The following is a 15677-nucleotide window of genomic DNA, read 5'->3' on the forward strand; positions in this document are numbered from 1 at the left end:
AGACATTTTGGCAGTTTTTTACAAGGCTAAACATATTCTTATCATACAATCCAGTAACTGTGCTCCTTGGTATTTACCAAAAGGAACTGAAAACTTATGTTCACACAAACACTTGCACGTGGATGTTTACAGATTTATTTATAAATGTACAAAGTCAGAAGCAACCAAGATGTCTTTCCATAGGTGAATGGATAAACTGTGGTACATTCAGACAATGGAATACCATTTAAAAGTAAAAAGAAATGAGCTATTTAGCTGTGAAAAGCCATGGAAGAACCCTAAACTCATATTTTACATAAGTAAAAGAGGCCAATACATACTATATGATTCTGACTATATGTCATTCTGAAAAAGGCAAAACTATGGAGACAGTAAAAAGATCACTGATTTCTATGACTACTGGAGCAGAGTGGGGAGAATGAATAGGTGCTGCATGGAAGATTTGGGGGCAGTGACACTATTTTGTGTAATACAATAATAGCGGATACATATCATTATACATTTGCCAAAACCCATAGAATATACAACAGCAAGAGTAAACCCTAATGTAAACTAGGGACTTTGGGTGATACTCAAGTGTCAATATAGAATCGTTGGTTATAACAAATATATCACTTGAGCATGGCATGTTAATAGTTGGGGAGGTCATGCATGTGTGGAAGCAGGGGATATATGAGAAAAGTACTTTCTGTTCAATTTTGAACCTAAATCTGCTCTATAAGGAAAGTTGTTTTTTTTTTTAAAGCAAGCTGCAGAAAGGTATTCTTTTTTTAAATAGACTTTACAGGGAGAGATGTAATAATTTGAAATTGTAAAGAGGAATTCTATCATCTAATACCCCACTGAAGTAAGCCAAAACCATCACTTAAAATTGATTAAAGGAAATGAAAATATGAAATACTGGTTAAAAATGTCATTTTCCAAACTGAGTTAGCAGTAGATGTGTTCTCCTTTTAAAAAATTATAGGCATCACAAGTTCATCAACCCTGCTTCCAGCGGATTTGCTCTTTCTTTTTCTGTTTCCTAAGAGCCCTGGGGTCTTTATATAAATTGCTTTTGCAAAATTTGCAAAGCTAATTCCTTTTTTATTGACAGTCAATGAACCTGTTATTGAAACCTGCACAGTTTCTGAAGAGGGTGTGCCTTTTTTCTTGCAACAATGCATAACACTTGTTAATTATTTTACCATATCAGATTTCTCTTACAAAGAGACAATTTAGGGGCGCCTGGGTGGCTCAGTTGGTTAAGCGACTGCCTTCGGCTCAGGTCATGATCCTGGAGTCCCGGGATCGAGTCCCGCATCGGGCTGCCTGCTCGGCAGGGAGTCTGCTTCTCCCTCTGACCCTCCTCCCTCTCATGCTCTCTGTCTCTCATTCTCTCTCTCTCAAATAAATAAATAAATAAATAAATCTTAAAAAAAAAAAAGAGAGACAATTTAATGAACAATGGTATATGATTGTACCAAATAACTCAAGATTTAAAAATTAAATAAGAAAAGTAACAAAGAACTTAATTCCAGGAAGTTGAAGACAAGTGATATGTTCAATTAGTGACGCATTTATCTGATACCTTAGTGGACAGGGCACCATACTACATGTCTTTTGACAATATACAATGATAAAAAGGCATAAGCAGTATAAAGACCATATGTATAAAAAAGAGGAAACACTTAAGAAATTTATTTTGATCATGTTGATGAGGGAACAGAAGGCAAGCTGAGGACAAAGCAGAAGCTGACACCCCACAACCCTCCCCCACCATATATGTGACATTCCTCAGGCATTCCTGGCTGCCCTAATGGAAAAACAAATAGTTAACTTATATAGATCACAATCCTACAAGACATGAATCTACAAGAACAAAGCATTCTTATCATCAATAACCTAGCTTCCAGAAGGAAATGTAGATACAGTTAAATGCCCTTATAACCTGCAGCCCATTGACAGATAATTGAAGTGGGCAGAGTGTAATGTTCCTCCAGGAAGTTCCCAACTATCTTAATGTTAATGCCTTACTAGAGTGATAAACAACCTTAACTTGACCATGGCAAGGCCTCCTGTATCTTATAGGTCCTCTTTAGCATATGAAAGTTCTTTGGAAACCTCCCTTTTTCATTCCCTTCCCCAACCCCATAGTATAGAATCAGCCAGCCCTCACAACCCCAGGGCCACAGCTCTTTCTGCCCATGGGTCCTGTCCTCGTGCTTTAATAAACCACCATTTTGCACAAAAGATGCCTCAAGAATTCTTTCTTGGTCTTTGGCTCCAGACTCCACCCCACTGAACCTCATCTATATTCCAAAACCACATCAACGTTGATAATAAAATGCTCATATGGATTATTGTAATATATCAAGCCAGTTGTAATTCTTACTCAACCCTAATGACTTTCACCAATGTCAATTATTTACACAACTCGGTCAAATGACTTCTTAAAGTCCTTCCACGTCCATGAAATCTATTATTTAATACATTATTTGGATTTACCATTGTATCTTCTGCATCCCTATGAGATTAAAATTAATATATTTCACACAGGTAGTAATAGGCCTTTGCTTAATACACATTTCCTTAAAAAAACATCTTGCTTGTGCTCCCTCTCTCGCTGTGTCTCTCTCTGTCAAATAAATAAATAAAATCTTTAAAAAAAAACACACATCTACTAACTCCTGCTCCAAACTAGAGAGGAGTAATAACTGAAGCAAAGCCTCCTCTGTAAAAACGTGGAAATTTAGAAAATTATTTAAAAAGTGTTTTCAGAGACTGGAAAAGAAGCAGTTCAGAGCTGCGATTCCTGAGACAAGGGAAATAAATGAGATGAACTATAAAATTACCAGGGCTTTCTACCCAGAGGCAATTTCCAAACCATGAAATCATGGGAGGGGAACCCAAATAAATCCTAGTGGCCTAGTTGAGTTAAGGAAATAGTGAAGTTTGAACTACTTATGAAGGCCTAACAGGGTCAAGGTTTAGTAGTAAGTTTCAAGTAGCCCTCGAGTGAGCCTATTCTGGAGCTACCCTAGCAGACTTTGTGCAGTGGCAGTATCGTCACCAATGACGTTTATCCGAGGCGCGATTATTGCTAATTGAAAACTAAAGGAGTGGCTTTGAAGGGATCAAAATAATCTACAACAGCTTAAATACCTGTCCAAGCAATGAAAAACACTCTTCAAAGGAAGACAACAAAATCGCTACACTGAACAAGGTAACTCACAAAGTCCAATATACAGTAAAAAATTACTACACATGTCCAAAGATAGAACAATGTAACTTATTACCTAAAAAATACATTATATGAAATGAAATTGCCTCTGGATGAGATTAACACAGAAAAGGAAAAGATCATTGGCCTTGACCTTGAGGGCATAAGAACAAAGAATGAAGGGGAAAAAGAATCAATGCCCTGTGTTCTGATGCTTTTCATTTCCTGTAATTCTTGAGGAAATAAAGGAAATACTATACAGAGAAGAATAAAGGTAAGGATTAACACAGACTTCTAATTAGAAACTATGCAAGTCAGAAATCATGAAATTACATCATTATATGCAGAATTTTTTTTAAAACCTGTCAACATAGAATTCTATATCCATATAAAAGTGACCTTCAAGGGGCACCTGGGTGGCTCAGTGGGTTAAACGTCTGCCTTTAGCTCAGGTCATGGTCTCAGGGTCCTGGGATTGAGCTCCATGTCGGGCTCCCTGCTCAGTGGGGAGTCTGGTTCTCCCTCGCACTCTCCCTCTGTGCTCTCTCTCTCTCAAATAAATTAATAAAATCTTAAAAAAAAAAAATGACCTTCAAAAAAAAAAAAAAAAGCAAAATAAAAACTGTTTCAGAAAAACAGAAGTGGAGAGAATTCTTTGCCAGCAGAGTAACACCACAAGAAATGTTATTAAAATTCTTTGGAAGAATAAAAATGATTACAGATAGAAACTAGGATTTTATGCAAAGAAATGAAAAGACATAGTAAATATGTTGGTAAATTAAAAAGATTACTTTTTCATTTTTAATTTCTTCAAAGAAAAATTGTGTGCACATCAAAAATTTTAAAAACTTATGTGGGGTTTATAATATATGTACAAGTACAATGTGTTACAAAAACAGCACCAATTACAACGAGGACTAAAATGGAAACGTGGTCTAAGAATGTTACATTCATGAAGTGGTAGAAGCTTTCTGAAGGTAAACTTAGATATGATAAATTTGTATGTAATAAACCCAACAGCAATCACTACAGAAATAAAACAAGGATATATAGTCATTAAGCCAAAAGTAGAGATAACATGGTAGGCAAAAAATTACTTCATTAACCCAAAAGAAAACAGAAAAACAGAAATACAGAATAGATAGTACAAATAGAAAACAAATAGCAGGGGCGCCTGGGTGGCTCAGTCGGTTAAGCGTCTGCCTTCTGCTGGGGTCATGATCCCAGAGTCCTGGGACTGAGCCCTGCATTGGGCTCCCTAATCAGTGGAGAGCCTGCTTCTCCCTCTGCCCCTCACCCTGCTCGTGCTCTCTGTCTCTCTCAAATAAGTAAAATCTTTAAAAAAGGAAAATAAATAGGATAACAGTAAATATAAATATTTACTCAAAATATTGATAATATATTATACAGAAATGCTCTCAATATTCAAGAGACATACATTCTTTGGGTTGATTTTTAAAAAACAAGATCCAACTGTATTATGCCTACAAGAAATTTACTTTAAATATTAAGACACAATTCATTAAAAGTAAAAGGATGGAAAAAGATCTATCATGCCAAAATTCCTCAAAAAGAAGTGTACATAGAAAAACTAGGTTTTAGAAGAGGGAATATTATCAGGAATATTTGTGAGCACTTCATAATGATGAAGGGGTTAATTCAACAGGAAGACCAAAGAGTCCTAAATGTGCATGAACCCACTCATAGAACTCCAAAATACATAAAGCAAAAACCAAATACAACTGAAAAGAGAAACAGCCAAACCTACAATTGCTGTAGTTTGAATGGAGGGAAGTAAAACCTAGCTTTATGTAATATTTTAAATTTTTATTAAAGCAATTGACATAGGTACTACAAACAGGTTATCAATCATTCATTTACTCCTAATACTATATGCCAGGGATTTTTATAGGTAGTAGACAAAAAACAACTGAAATATAATCTTTCTTCTCAGGGAATATCCCATGTAATGAAGCAGCTTACAGTCTTGTGGTAGGAGTTACCATTTTGCAGATATTTAGGTAGATCCAAGACAAAACCAAATGATAAAAGTAAGGTTACCTTTTCTCCTAAGTGTCATTATGAAAAATGTCAAATACCAAAGAGCTAAAAAATAATTATCTTAAATATCTACACAATAGATTTTAAAATATTAACATTTCCAATATTCTAAAAATCTTCCTAGCTATTCTTTTCACACATCTGAAAGTACATTTCAGATACCAAAATATTTCTAAATAATTTAACATGTATCTCCTATAAATAAGGATGCTATATTAAAACACCCTATCAAAAAATACTTACTTAACCTCCAACATCTGCTAAATTCAGTCCGTTCCCTAATTCTCTAGCTTTCCCCCAAATTTCTTCATAGTTATTTTTACTTTTAAGCATTGCATTTGTCATTATATCCTGGTCTTTTTTTTTTTTTTTTTAATTTGGTAAAGTCCCTGCACTGCACACACACATAGATACATATACCTTTTTTTCAAGGCTGTTACCGTTTTAAAGAGTGTGTCAAATGAAAAAATAAAACAATTGAGTAACAAGTTTGATTCCTTTATTCAAGGAAAGACAGTGGATTGGAGGAGTGCAAGGCCTTATAAGCAGTGGAGGACTGGCCATTCCTGAACGATCTGGGGCAAGAGAAAGCTTTCTAGAGCTTAGAAACAGCACCATCGAAACAGGGCATCATTGGCTAGGAAGTAATGGACTTCACGGGAAGGTAGGAGGTCCTACTTTCCAGGGTAAGGTAAACTAGTTAAAGCTGAGTTGGAGGATTGTCATTGGGATCTGTTAGGTTTTCTTGACAGTGAGGAATTTCTCTTAAGTGCAAGCTGATTTGAATTTTGACTGGTGATGGCTGGGCCACTGCAGTGAACTCCATTCCATGGGTCCCAATATCTGAATTATCTTTATTAAGTGCGAACCATTATTTTTCTGAAGATTTGTCAGACTGTTGTTTGCTGTGTTCTTCTATTTTTTTTTATTTTCTCTGAAGTTTTTGTATAAAATCTTGCTTTCACTTCAATTCAGGATAAATATTTTTGTATGACTATTTCATTGGTGATGCAGAATACTGCATATTGAGAGAATCTGGAGGCACAGTGTCAATCACAAGATGCTATCAGTGGTGCTAGATGTGATTACTTGGTTAAGGTGGTGACCATAAGATTTCTCTACTATGCACAGATATATGCTGAAGTTACTTTTCAATCCCCTACTTTCTGAGTTTTCCCTGTGGATTACATTGCCTCCCCTAAAATACTCAGTGACCCAATGTTTTCTCTTTTCTTTTTTGTTGTATGTAATCTTATTCTTAGGAAGGGCTCTCTTTTCACTCATAAAACATTTGTGATGGACTTGTTCAATTATGCCTTATCTTTAAAGGTAAAATGGAGGGGCCCCTGGGTGGCTCAGTTGGTTAAGTGGCTGCCTTCCATTCAGGTCATGATCCCAGAGTCCTGGAATGGAACCCCACATCGGGCTCTTTGCTTGGTGGGGAGCCTGCTTCTCCCTCTGCCTGCTGCTCCGCCTACTTGTGCTCTTTCTCTATCTCTCTGTGTCAAATAAAAATAAATAAAATCTTGAAAAAATTTTAAAAATTAAGAAAAAATTAAAAATAAAGGTAAAATGGAAAGCATAGCCTCTTATCAAAGCCAATTAAGATCATCAAGCTAATGAGAGAGCTGAGAAGACAGCTTTGGAAATTCTCACATACATAAACCACAGTTTTCCCAATTAAACTTTAACTTGATGCTGCTTTTGATAATTATTGCACTTATGTGGAAATAAGTAAATGCTCAAACTGTAATTACTTAAGGATTTTTATTTTTATGTTGTATAAATAATCATATATAACTCTAGATTTCCCAGGTATCATTTACTAAGCCCACAAAATTAGGTTCATGCCTATAGTTAAAGAATTTGATTGCTTTTTAATCACTGTCTCCTGAAAGAGAAACCAGCTGCCCCCACAGGGGTTTCTCGAATTCCCCCAAAACTGTCTCACACGTGCTTAGGTATAATGCTGCACTTTTCAGTTTTTCATATTTCAGGTACTGCATGATGTCTATTACCGAAAGTCACTGGAAGGAGGTACTTTGCTATCATCACTACTCCTACTCTCTGTGAAGGGATAACCAACTACCTGCCAGGTATACCCAAAGCCCTAACACTCTTAGGTCACCACAGGATATACCAGCTGTGGCTGCACAACAAAGCATGCCGTGATGCCTGAATAAACAAGGAAAGTGCTCCACTCCCAGACTCTGCGTGCCTTGGTCTCTGAAGTCACACTGTTTATACTTCAAAGCATATTCAGGTTTCTATCTAATTTTATCCTACCCATTATTAGACCAACTTCCTGAAATTAAGCAGGGAAATAAAATAACACTGTCCTGTGTTTTTGGTTCTTTCTTGTCCCTCTAGTATGTTCCCATCCATCCAATATTTTTAACTTAACATAATTGCCCCCATGAACAGACGCCTAGGATGTCACCAACCTCATGGTCAATTTCAGATCATCATGCTATTTGGAGTTAGGTCGATCTGGATTCAAATACAAGTTAAGCCACTTGTTTACTATGACCTTGGGCAAGTCCTTAACTTTTTTGAGTCTCAATTCCTTATCTCAAGAAAAATGGAAATATCATTACATGTCACATAGGTGAGGCTTTTTCGTGAGGCTTACTTGAAATATATGCACATAAATCACTTAGCTTAGTACTAGGCACGTGGAATACAGTAGTAACTATTACTAATTATTTATTCCGACAGTGAAATCACCCCACCCATAAAATTTCCTCCAGTTATTTCATGACTCATCCAAAACAGTTTCACATGTCTTCAGGTACAATGATATGCTTTCATTTTTGTTTTTCACATTATAGATACCACGTAATATCTAATTCTAAGCAATTTAAACTTCAGCTAGAACTGAGGAGAGTGTTCAATTTCTTAAAAGCCAATCACTCAGTGATATGTTATTTCCAGCCCCATTTAGGAAGAAAGACCTATGCAATTGAGCATAATATTATAGAATATTTTTGTGGCTTCCAGCAAGGTCTCAAAGTTGTCAATCATCGTCTGGTACATCAGCAAGACGACTCTTCAGAGACATTACACAGGGCAGATCTTTTAATATTTTATCAGCTGCTGTTGATAGGAGGCACTTCAGCTTAGTGAGTCTTTTTATTACTTCCTTTCATTTATTCTTGAGAAGCTTTTATCTCTGTTTATTGATTGCTACCTTTTAAATTTTTATTTAACACCGGTAAGCAGAGAGATATGATTAATAAATTTGATTAAATTTTTCAGTAGAAAATTACTTTAAATGTGCTTTCACAAATCTAATTGATCTTCTCATAGATATTTTTGTATGTATTTGTATCTGTTCTTTTGTTATGCTAGTTCTCTGAAGACAGACACTGGTAAGAAAAAAAGTAGAATTGTAACTAAAGAGAAATGTCACAAAACTCCTGAAAAATTCTTTTTAGGCTGTTTTCAGCAAAGCAATACACAAGGGGCCACATACCAAGGATCAATCATAAATCTCAAGAAGAGAAAAAAAAAATGACAACTACAAATATATACACAGAATATTTATCTCAGAAACAACTGAAATGCTCTTGCACTTCTTTCTCCCAGTATGGAACCCCAAATAACATCCAACTGTCACAAGAGAAATTTGCTAAGCAGGCGAAAAAATTATTCAAAAGCCTCTTTTAGCTTACTCACAGTCAGAAACTTGCTGATTTCAATCTTTCCCGTTTTAGCAGCTGCAAAAGGAACAAAAGTGAGAAAGAGCAGAACTAACAAAAGTTCATTAGACTCAATATATACCCTCATGAAACTCATTATGGAGATGTCATTGCTGAGGATATCATGGCATATTTCAAAAGACTGCTGGGTTAGCAGGCTTTACCACAGTGCTCTCTGGAGCCCCATTAATGTTACACTGACCAGTGGTGTTTCTTAGACTAGGTGCGATGGAACTGAAGAATCTGCTGTTTTGGGCGCCTGGGTGGCTCAGATGGTTAAGCGTCTGCCTTCGGCTCAGGTCATGATCCCAGGGTCCTGGGATCGAGTCCCGCATCGGGCTCCCTGCTCTGCGGGGAGCCTGCTTCTCCCTCTGCCTCTCTCTCTCTCTCTCTGTCTCTCATGAATAAATAAATAAAATCTTTAAAAAAAAAAAAGAATCTGCTGTTTTATTATTATTGTTTGTTTGCTTAAATAATAACCAGACAATTTTGCCAAGTACATGAAATTGGGAAACTTTGGACTGCTCCTGACCACGAGAATGATTGCTCACAGAACCTTAAGAGAAAGGAAGAGAAAATGAGGTGAAGGTCATCTCTGCTTTAAGTCTTTGGGAAGAAGAAGCTTTACTAAATTGATTTTTCCACACCTCCTCTCAAGATGAGGGTAGTAATATCTAAAAGGTCAAGGTGCTGATATGACACTAGAAGGAAAGATTCCAAGGAAGTCACTTGATTTGCTTCCAGAATCCACTGAAGCCAATGAGGGGAAAAAGAGACCTCAAGCTGATAAAATTTTCTAATCCATCTAACTAGTGTAAAATAATTCATTTTTTTTGGAATATTTTTTGTACCTATATCCCTTGGAAACTTTCTGAATCATAAGCTTTAAGTAGAGCCAGGGATTAGGGGTCCTAGTTAAATCTCACTCATATCAGGAGGTATTAGCATATAGGAAATGGTGGTGTATGACTGGAAATGTATACAGAAAGAGATTATCTTAGTCTAAAACACTGGTTCTCAACCTGTCAAACTTGGCTGCACATTAGACGCACCTGGAAAGATTTTTAAAAATCATGATTCCCCTGTTTTCCAGAGTGGCTACACCAGCTTGCATTCCCACCAACAATGGGAAAGGGGAAAGTGTTCCCCTTCATGTTCATCCTTTTGCATGTGCTGATGCATGTACCATTTGCTGCCCACCATGACCCTCTGGAGCCATACCACAAGCCCCTGGACTGACCCCTGGATAGATTCTAACTGCCACATAGCCTGACACCCCATTTCAGCAGGAAGCAGCCAGAGCAGTCATCATCCCATCCCCTAACATGCAATTAGGTTTACTATTCCAGGGGGAGGAATGAGTAAGGGACAGGTGAGGCTAGGTAGAGAGAGATCAATGGGGGGCTTTGTGATCAGACTCACAAAAATCCCAAAAATGTGGAGATGTGGGGAAACCAGAGATAAGGGGACAAATTGGACCACCCTACCCTAGGCGTGTGGGGTGGGTTGTGTGGGGTGATGTCTTTATGATAATCACTGTGACCAACAAAGAATAATCAGCCCCTAAAAAGGAAGTAATCCACTGAAGGTGTTATCAATAGAGATGTTAAGAGGATTTAAGTTCCCTGGTTAGCTTTCTATAAAAGACCAACCATAAAGGACCTTGTTGGCAACCCTGTTGGGACCCCTCTCACTCTTGAGAGCTTTTTCTGTATCTTTACTGAAAAAACTTCTAATGCTTTACTCACAAAAATAAATAAATAATAAATAAATAAATAAATAAATAAATAAATAAATAAATAAATAAATAAATAAAACAAAAATCATGATTCCCAGCCTGCACTCCAGGCCAAATTAAATCAGAATTTCTCGAGGGTAGACTTAGACATTGGTTCTTTTAAAGCTCCCTCAATTAAATAAAATGAGCAATGAAAGATGAGAACAGTTGCTCAAGTATATATCCTTCCCTTCAGGGCAGTATTAATCTATTTTTAGTCCTTGAATCAGTTTATAAATCCATGCACACAAATATACATAAATTCCTTAGCGTTGTCAACTATCACTGTGTGGTTAAAAATAATTTGCACATGACCTTTATATGTGCTATATGCATACATGCACATGCTCATATGGCCCATTTACCCTTACTCCACTGGGAAACTGAGGTACACTTTGATTTGTTAAACTTTCCAAATAGACATAAACTAAATCTCTTCCAGTTATATTTTTTTTAGCTTACCTCTGTCTCTTTTAAGCAAGTGATTAAGTCTTTCAGCACTTCCCACACCCCTAATCCCTTCTTCAAGGCATACCTAGGAATCTTTGCAAGGAGATATTTATTGGTCTTCCTTTTATTGAGAAAGGAGTTCTCCTCCAGGGGTTTCAGAAATCTCTAAGGGTGGGGCCCCTGGGTGGCTCAGTCGTTAAGTGTCTGCCTTCAGCTCAGGTCATGGTCCCAGGGTCCTGTATCGAGCCCCACATTGGGCTCCCTGCTCCGCAGGAAGCCTGTTTCTCCCTCTCCCACTCCCCCTGCTTGTGTTCCTGCTCTCACTGTCTCTCTCTCTGTCAAATAAATAAAATCTTTAAAAAAAAAAAGAAAGAAAGAAATCTCCAAGGGTGGTTGCTGGGTAGCTTCAGTCCTGGATCCCTGACTTTAGTGCCTCTTATACTATAGATGGTTTTATGATTCTACTGGGTACTTGTGACCATTGCTGAAGTCTACAGTCTAGGCCATAAAGTCCAGACCCTACATACCCATCAGAAATTCTCCATCTACTGGCTCCTGACTTCCTCCATTCCATGGGCTTTCTCAACACTCTTAAATCTTCTCATGATTCATGGAATCTCAGCTGCATTCTATGAGCCATCTCTCTAAGACTCCAAACCACCTTCTGAGACCTTTCCCAGCCTCTTAGAAAAGATCATTAAGTGCCTTGCTACTCTCAGAACCTCACTAAGAGACTTGAGAGCTTTCTCAGAAACTGGTCATTTATTTCATCTGTCTGAGAAGACAATATTTCCATGAGATCCAAGCAAGAAGGAGTCAGCTACGTGAAGATTTGGAGAAAGTACATTCTAGAGTAGTCCAAATGCCTGAGTTGGGAAAAACTTGGCCTGTTATAGGACAAGAATGACAAGATAGATCCTAATAAACCAGAAGGCAAAAGTGGTCAAACATGGCAGGACAGAGATAAGCTACAGCCAGACTATGGAGGGAGCACTGTAGACAAAGCAAGAAGTTTGTATTTCACTATAAGTACAATAGAAAACCAAGAGGATTTCTGTTGAGAGATGATATACTCTGATTTAATTTTAAAAGATAATTCCACCTCCTTTAAAAAAATATAAATTACAGAAGAATAGATTATAAGTTATAGAAGTACAGAAGTAGGAAAAATAGGCCAGCGTCATCGTCTAGTGAGATAGAAGTATGGCTTAGACTGAGGTGGCAGCAATGGTGATTAACAGAAATCAACAGAGAAGGGAAACGTTTTGAAGAAAAGTTGGATTTGCTAATATATTTCATTTGTGTGGGAAGTAAAAGACTATTCCTATATTCTGGCTTGCCCAACAATAGTGATGTTATTTATTGAGGAAGAAGAATGGGAAAAGAAGAATTAAAAGTTCTCATTTGTACATTTTATATTTGAATGCGTGAGATCCAAGCCTAGAGATGTCAAATAGGTAGTTATGTGAATCAGCTTTGCACTCAGCAGATACTGATTTGGGAGTTACTGACATGAAGAAGACCCTTAAAACCATGAGACTGATTGAAATCCTGTAGGCAAGAAGATACTGATTTGGGCGTTGCTGACATGGAGAAGACCCTTACCACTATGAGACTGATTGAAATCCTGTAGGCAAGAAGGAATAAGCTCTAGGGAATTGAACATTTAGAGAGCAGGCAGGAAAAGAAAAGAAACGTAAGTAAAACGAAGAGTAAATCCAAAGAAGGTGTGTGTAGTATATCAGAGGAAATAGTGTTGTCACAAGAGTCAGAGGAAGCCACTGGGGTATACTGCAGAGTTCCAGGTTGTGTGAGACAATGTCCCTGTGGAGGAGAAGGGTTGGCCCCACCCAGGCTGTTGGTGCATGAGCAGTTAATGGAGCATCCTTGCAAAGGGGTGACTTGGCACCACATATTTGAGCCTGAGCAGGATAAGGCAGGCATCTATGCACGGGTGGGGGCAGTGGTGGCAACAGGAGACTGGTTATATACAGAAGGATTGACCAAATAAGTACAGACATTAAAGCTGGGGGAGTCAGGCTTCTCACACTCGAAGAACGGCATATAGAAAGGAAAAAAACAAGGATGCATCCTGAGTATTGCAATAGAATTGAAGGTACTGATGTTAACTGATGAATTTTAATATATTCAGAGCAAGAGAGACAAAGAAATAAGGACACAAATGTGTGTGTAGAAAAATAAAATTGAATAGATATAAATGTATGTATGTATGTATGCACATTCCTTAGCTCTGTCTCCTGAGCAGGCCTGGGAACACCGGCACTCCCGCAGACCTAAGTGCGCCTTATTAAGAAATGCTACCAGACCTTGGTTTCTAAACATCGTTCATCACTAACAGAAATTGAAGATCTTTGGAGAAATAGCTGACTGGGTTAGGAAAAGTAGAAAATGGGCCTGGAAAATCTTATTGTGCCAGAAATAAAGTGCTTAAAGAATGATTCAGACATGTCAAAAGGACACAGAAGCCCTTTGTCCCTTTGCTAAATGTGGGACAATTTGGACATCAAAGTAAGTACATTTACTGAACAAATAAATGAATCAAAAATATAGTAAAGAATGAAATGTTTACACAATCCCAAGCTCTCCATGAAATTCGTATTCATTACAAAACAAAAATGGATAATTTTACAAGGTAGCAGTCTGGCAGACATGATCTTAAATACACAATCAAAGTTAACATTGTGAATAATGAGACAAATCAAAATCATGTGCCCCCTGACAGGAATATAGTCTAATTTCTGTGATATTCCTTCTCAATGTACATAACCAGAAACTAATCAATAAGAAACATCAGACAAACCCAAATTCAGAGGGTAGTCTACAAAATAACAGACCTACTCTCTTCAAAAGTGTCAAAGTTGTGAAAGTCAAGGAAATTGACACACTCAGAACTTTCCAGGCTATTGATCCAGTATGAGATAATGAATTTTCCACTCTACAAAATGTGGTAGATCAGAAAATGATCCCTAAAATCAAAGCATATAAGCAACTTTTATTATTTTAGCATAATGCCTATCTTTTCATGTTTGTGAATTAGAATACTTAGTTCACAATCAAATGTTTTTAATTAACAAATTACATGACTACACATAGCAATACTTGAAACTAAATTGAATAGCTTTGTTTTAAAAACACAGGTAATGTTTATTTTTTTCTTTTATTATATACTGCGAAAGTAGACTATTATAACCATTTTTACTACTAATAATAACAATTCAGATATTGTTTTCACATAGCTAAAATAATCTGTTTAAAATTAAAAAAAATTTAATTCCATTAGTATCTAAACCACAGTTGTATTATTATCTTTGAATCTGTGGCCATAGCTAATTTAATTCTTGAAAGAATATTTCCATCAAAATTTATTTTTTACTCAGTTATAATTAGCAACTTAAACTTTCCTCAACTAATTGACATCAGTGCATTGAATTTGTAACCTGGCAGTCATCTGAACTATGTCCATATAGTTCAATGACTAATTTTTAGCCAAAATATAGGATTTATAGCCTTTGTCAGGTCTGTTATATTGTTCTTATATTACGTGATTAAAAAGTGAGAACGGTTTTCAAAATGATAAATGATATAAGAGCATGAGCAATTACTTGTCATCATGCAAGATAAGCTGATAGTATTCAATGTCTTCACTTGGGCTCTACTGGACCATATATTACCTCTTTGGGTTGTCTTATAGAGCACCTAAAAGCATTTTAGCCCTCTGGTTCAGGCAACCTTTATGTCAAGCAGAAAAAATAAAACCACCGTTCTCAGGTTGTGTTTCCCTGGAGGAAGAAAACAGTTTGATGCAATTTGTCAAAAGCCAGAGTGGTACTTTAATGGACAATTTACTTTAAATGGCTGCAGTTATTGCAGAACAAAGGCCCATAGCTTGAGATAAAAAATCCTTTCCAATTGGTTTTACTCAGATAGATTTAATTCCCTAAGATTAACTAAGGATATCTAACCTTTCATACTCCTCATCTATCTAAAAGCAATAAAAGTAATAGTAAAAACTTCTGAGTTTCTGGGGTTTCTTCATCTTTAATATGTGAAATGCAATCAATTCCCTAAATCTCACATTCTGCTCAGACACCTAGGATGAGAAGTGAATCAACAAAAATGATAACAACAACAACAAAAACCAAACTTCCCAAACTCAAAAGAGTTTTTCAGTTCTTGGGGAGAATTTTCTCAAAATTTTATTAATAAATTTTTATGAAGATATGTGTGTATATATGTATTATATATACATTTTGCATTTTAATTAATTATCAAATAAAAACAAATGGAAAATTTTACATTTAAAATTTAACAATATTTCTGGGGCACCTGGGTGGCTCAGTTGTTGAGCGTCTGCCTTAGGCTCAGGTCATGATACCAGGGTCCTGGGATGGAGCCCCGCATCAGGCTCCCGGCTCAGCAGGAAGCCTGTTTCTCCCTCTCCCAGTCCCCCTGCTTGTGTTCCCTC

General features: G+C 36.8%; 1 long non-coding RNA gene and 1 pseudogene across 2 annotated transcripts in view; one reads left to right on the plus strand and one right to left on the minus strand.

Moving 5' to 3' along the window:
* Nucleotides 1-15677, minus strand: part of LOC123839042 (uncharacterized) — a 467480-nt gene that overhangs the window by 160872 nt on the left and 290931 nt on the right. The window lies entirely within an intron of this gene.
* On the plus strand, nucleotides 3026-3099 carry LOC123839965 (U4 spliceosomal RNA; annotated as a pseudogene).

This window comes from Mirounga angustirostris, unplaced genomic scaffold, assembly GCF_029215605.1.
Source record: "Mirounga angustirostris isolate CCGP_5_RB_7025 unplaced genomic scaffold, mMirAng1.0.hap1 SCAF_3, whole genome shotgun sequence".
NCBI lineage: Eukaryota > Metazoa > Chordata > Mammalia > Carnivora > Phocidae > Mirounga > Mirounga angustirostris.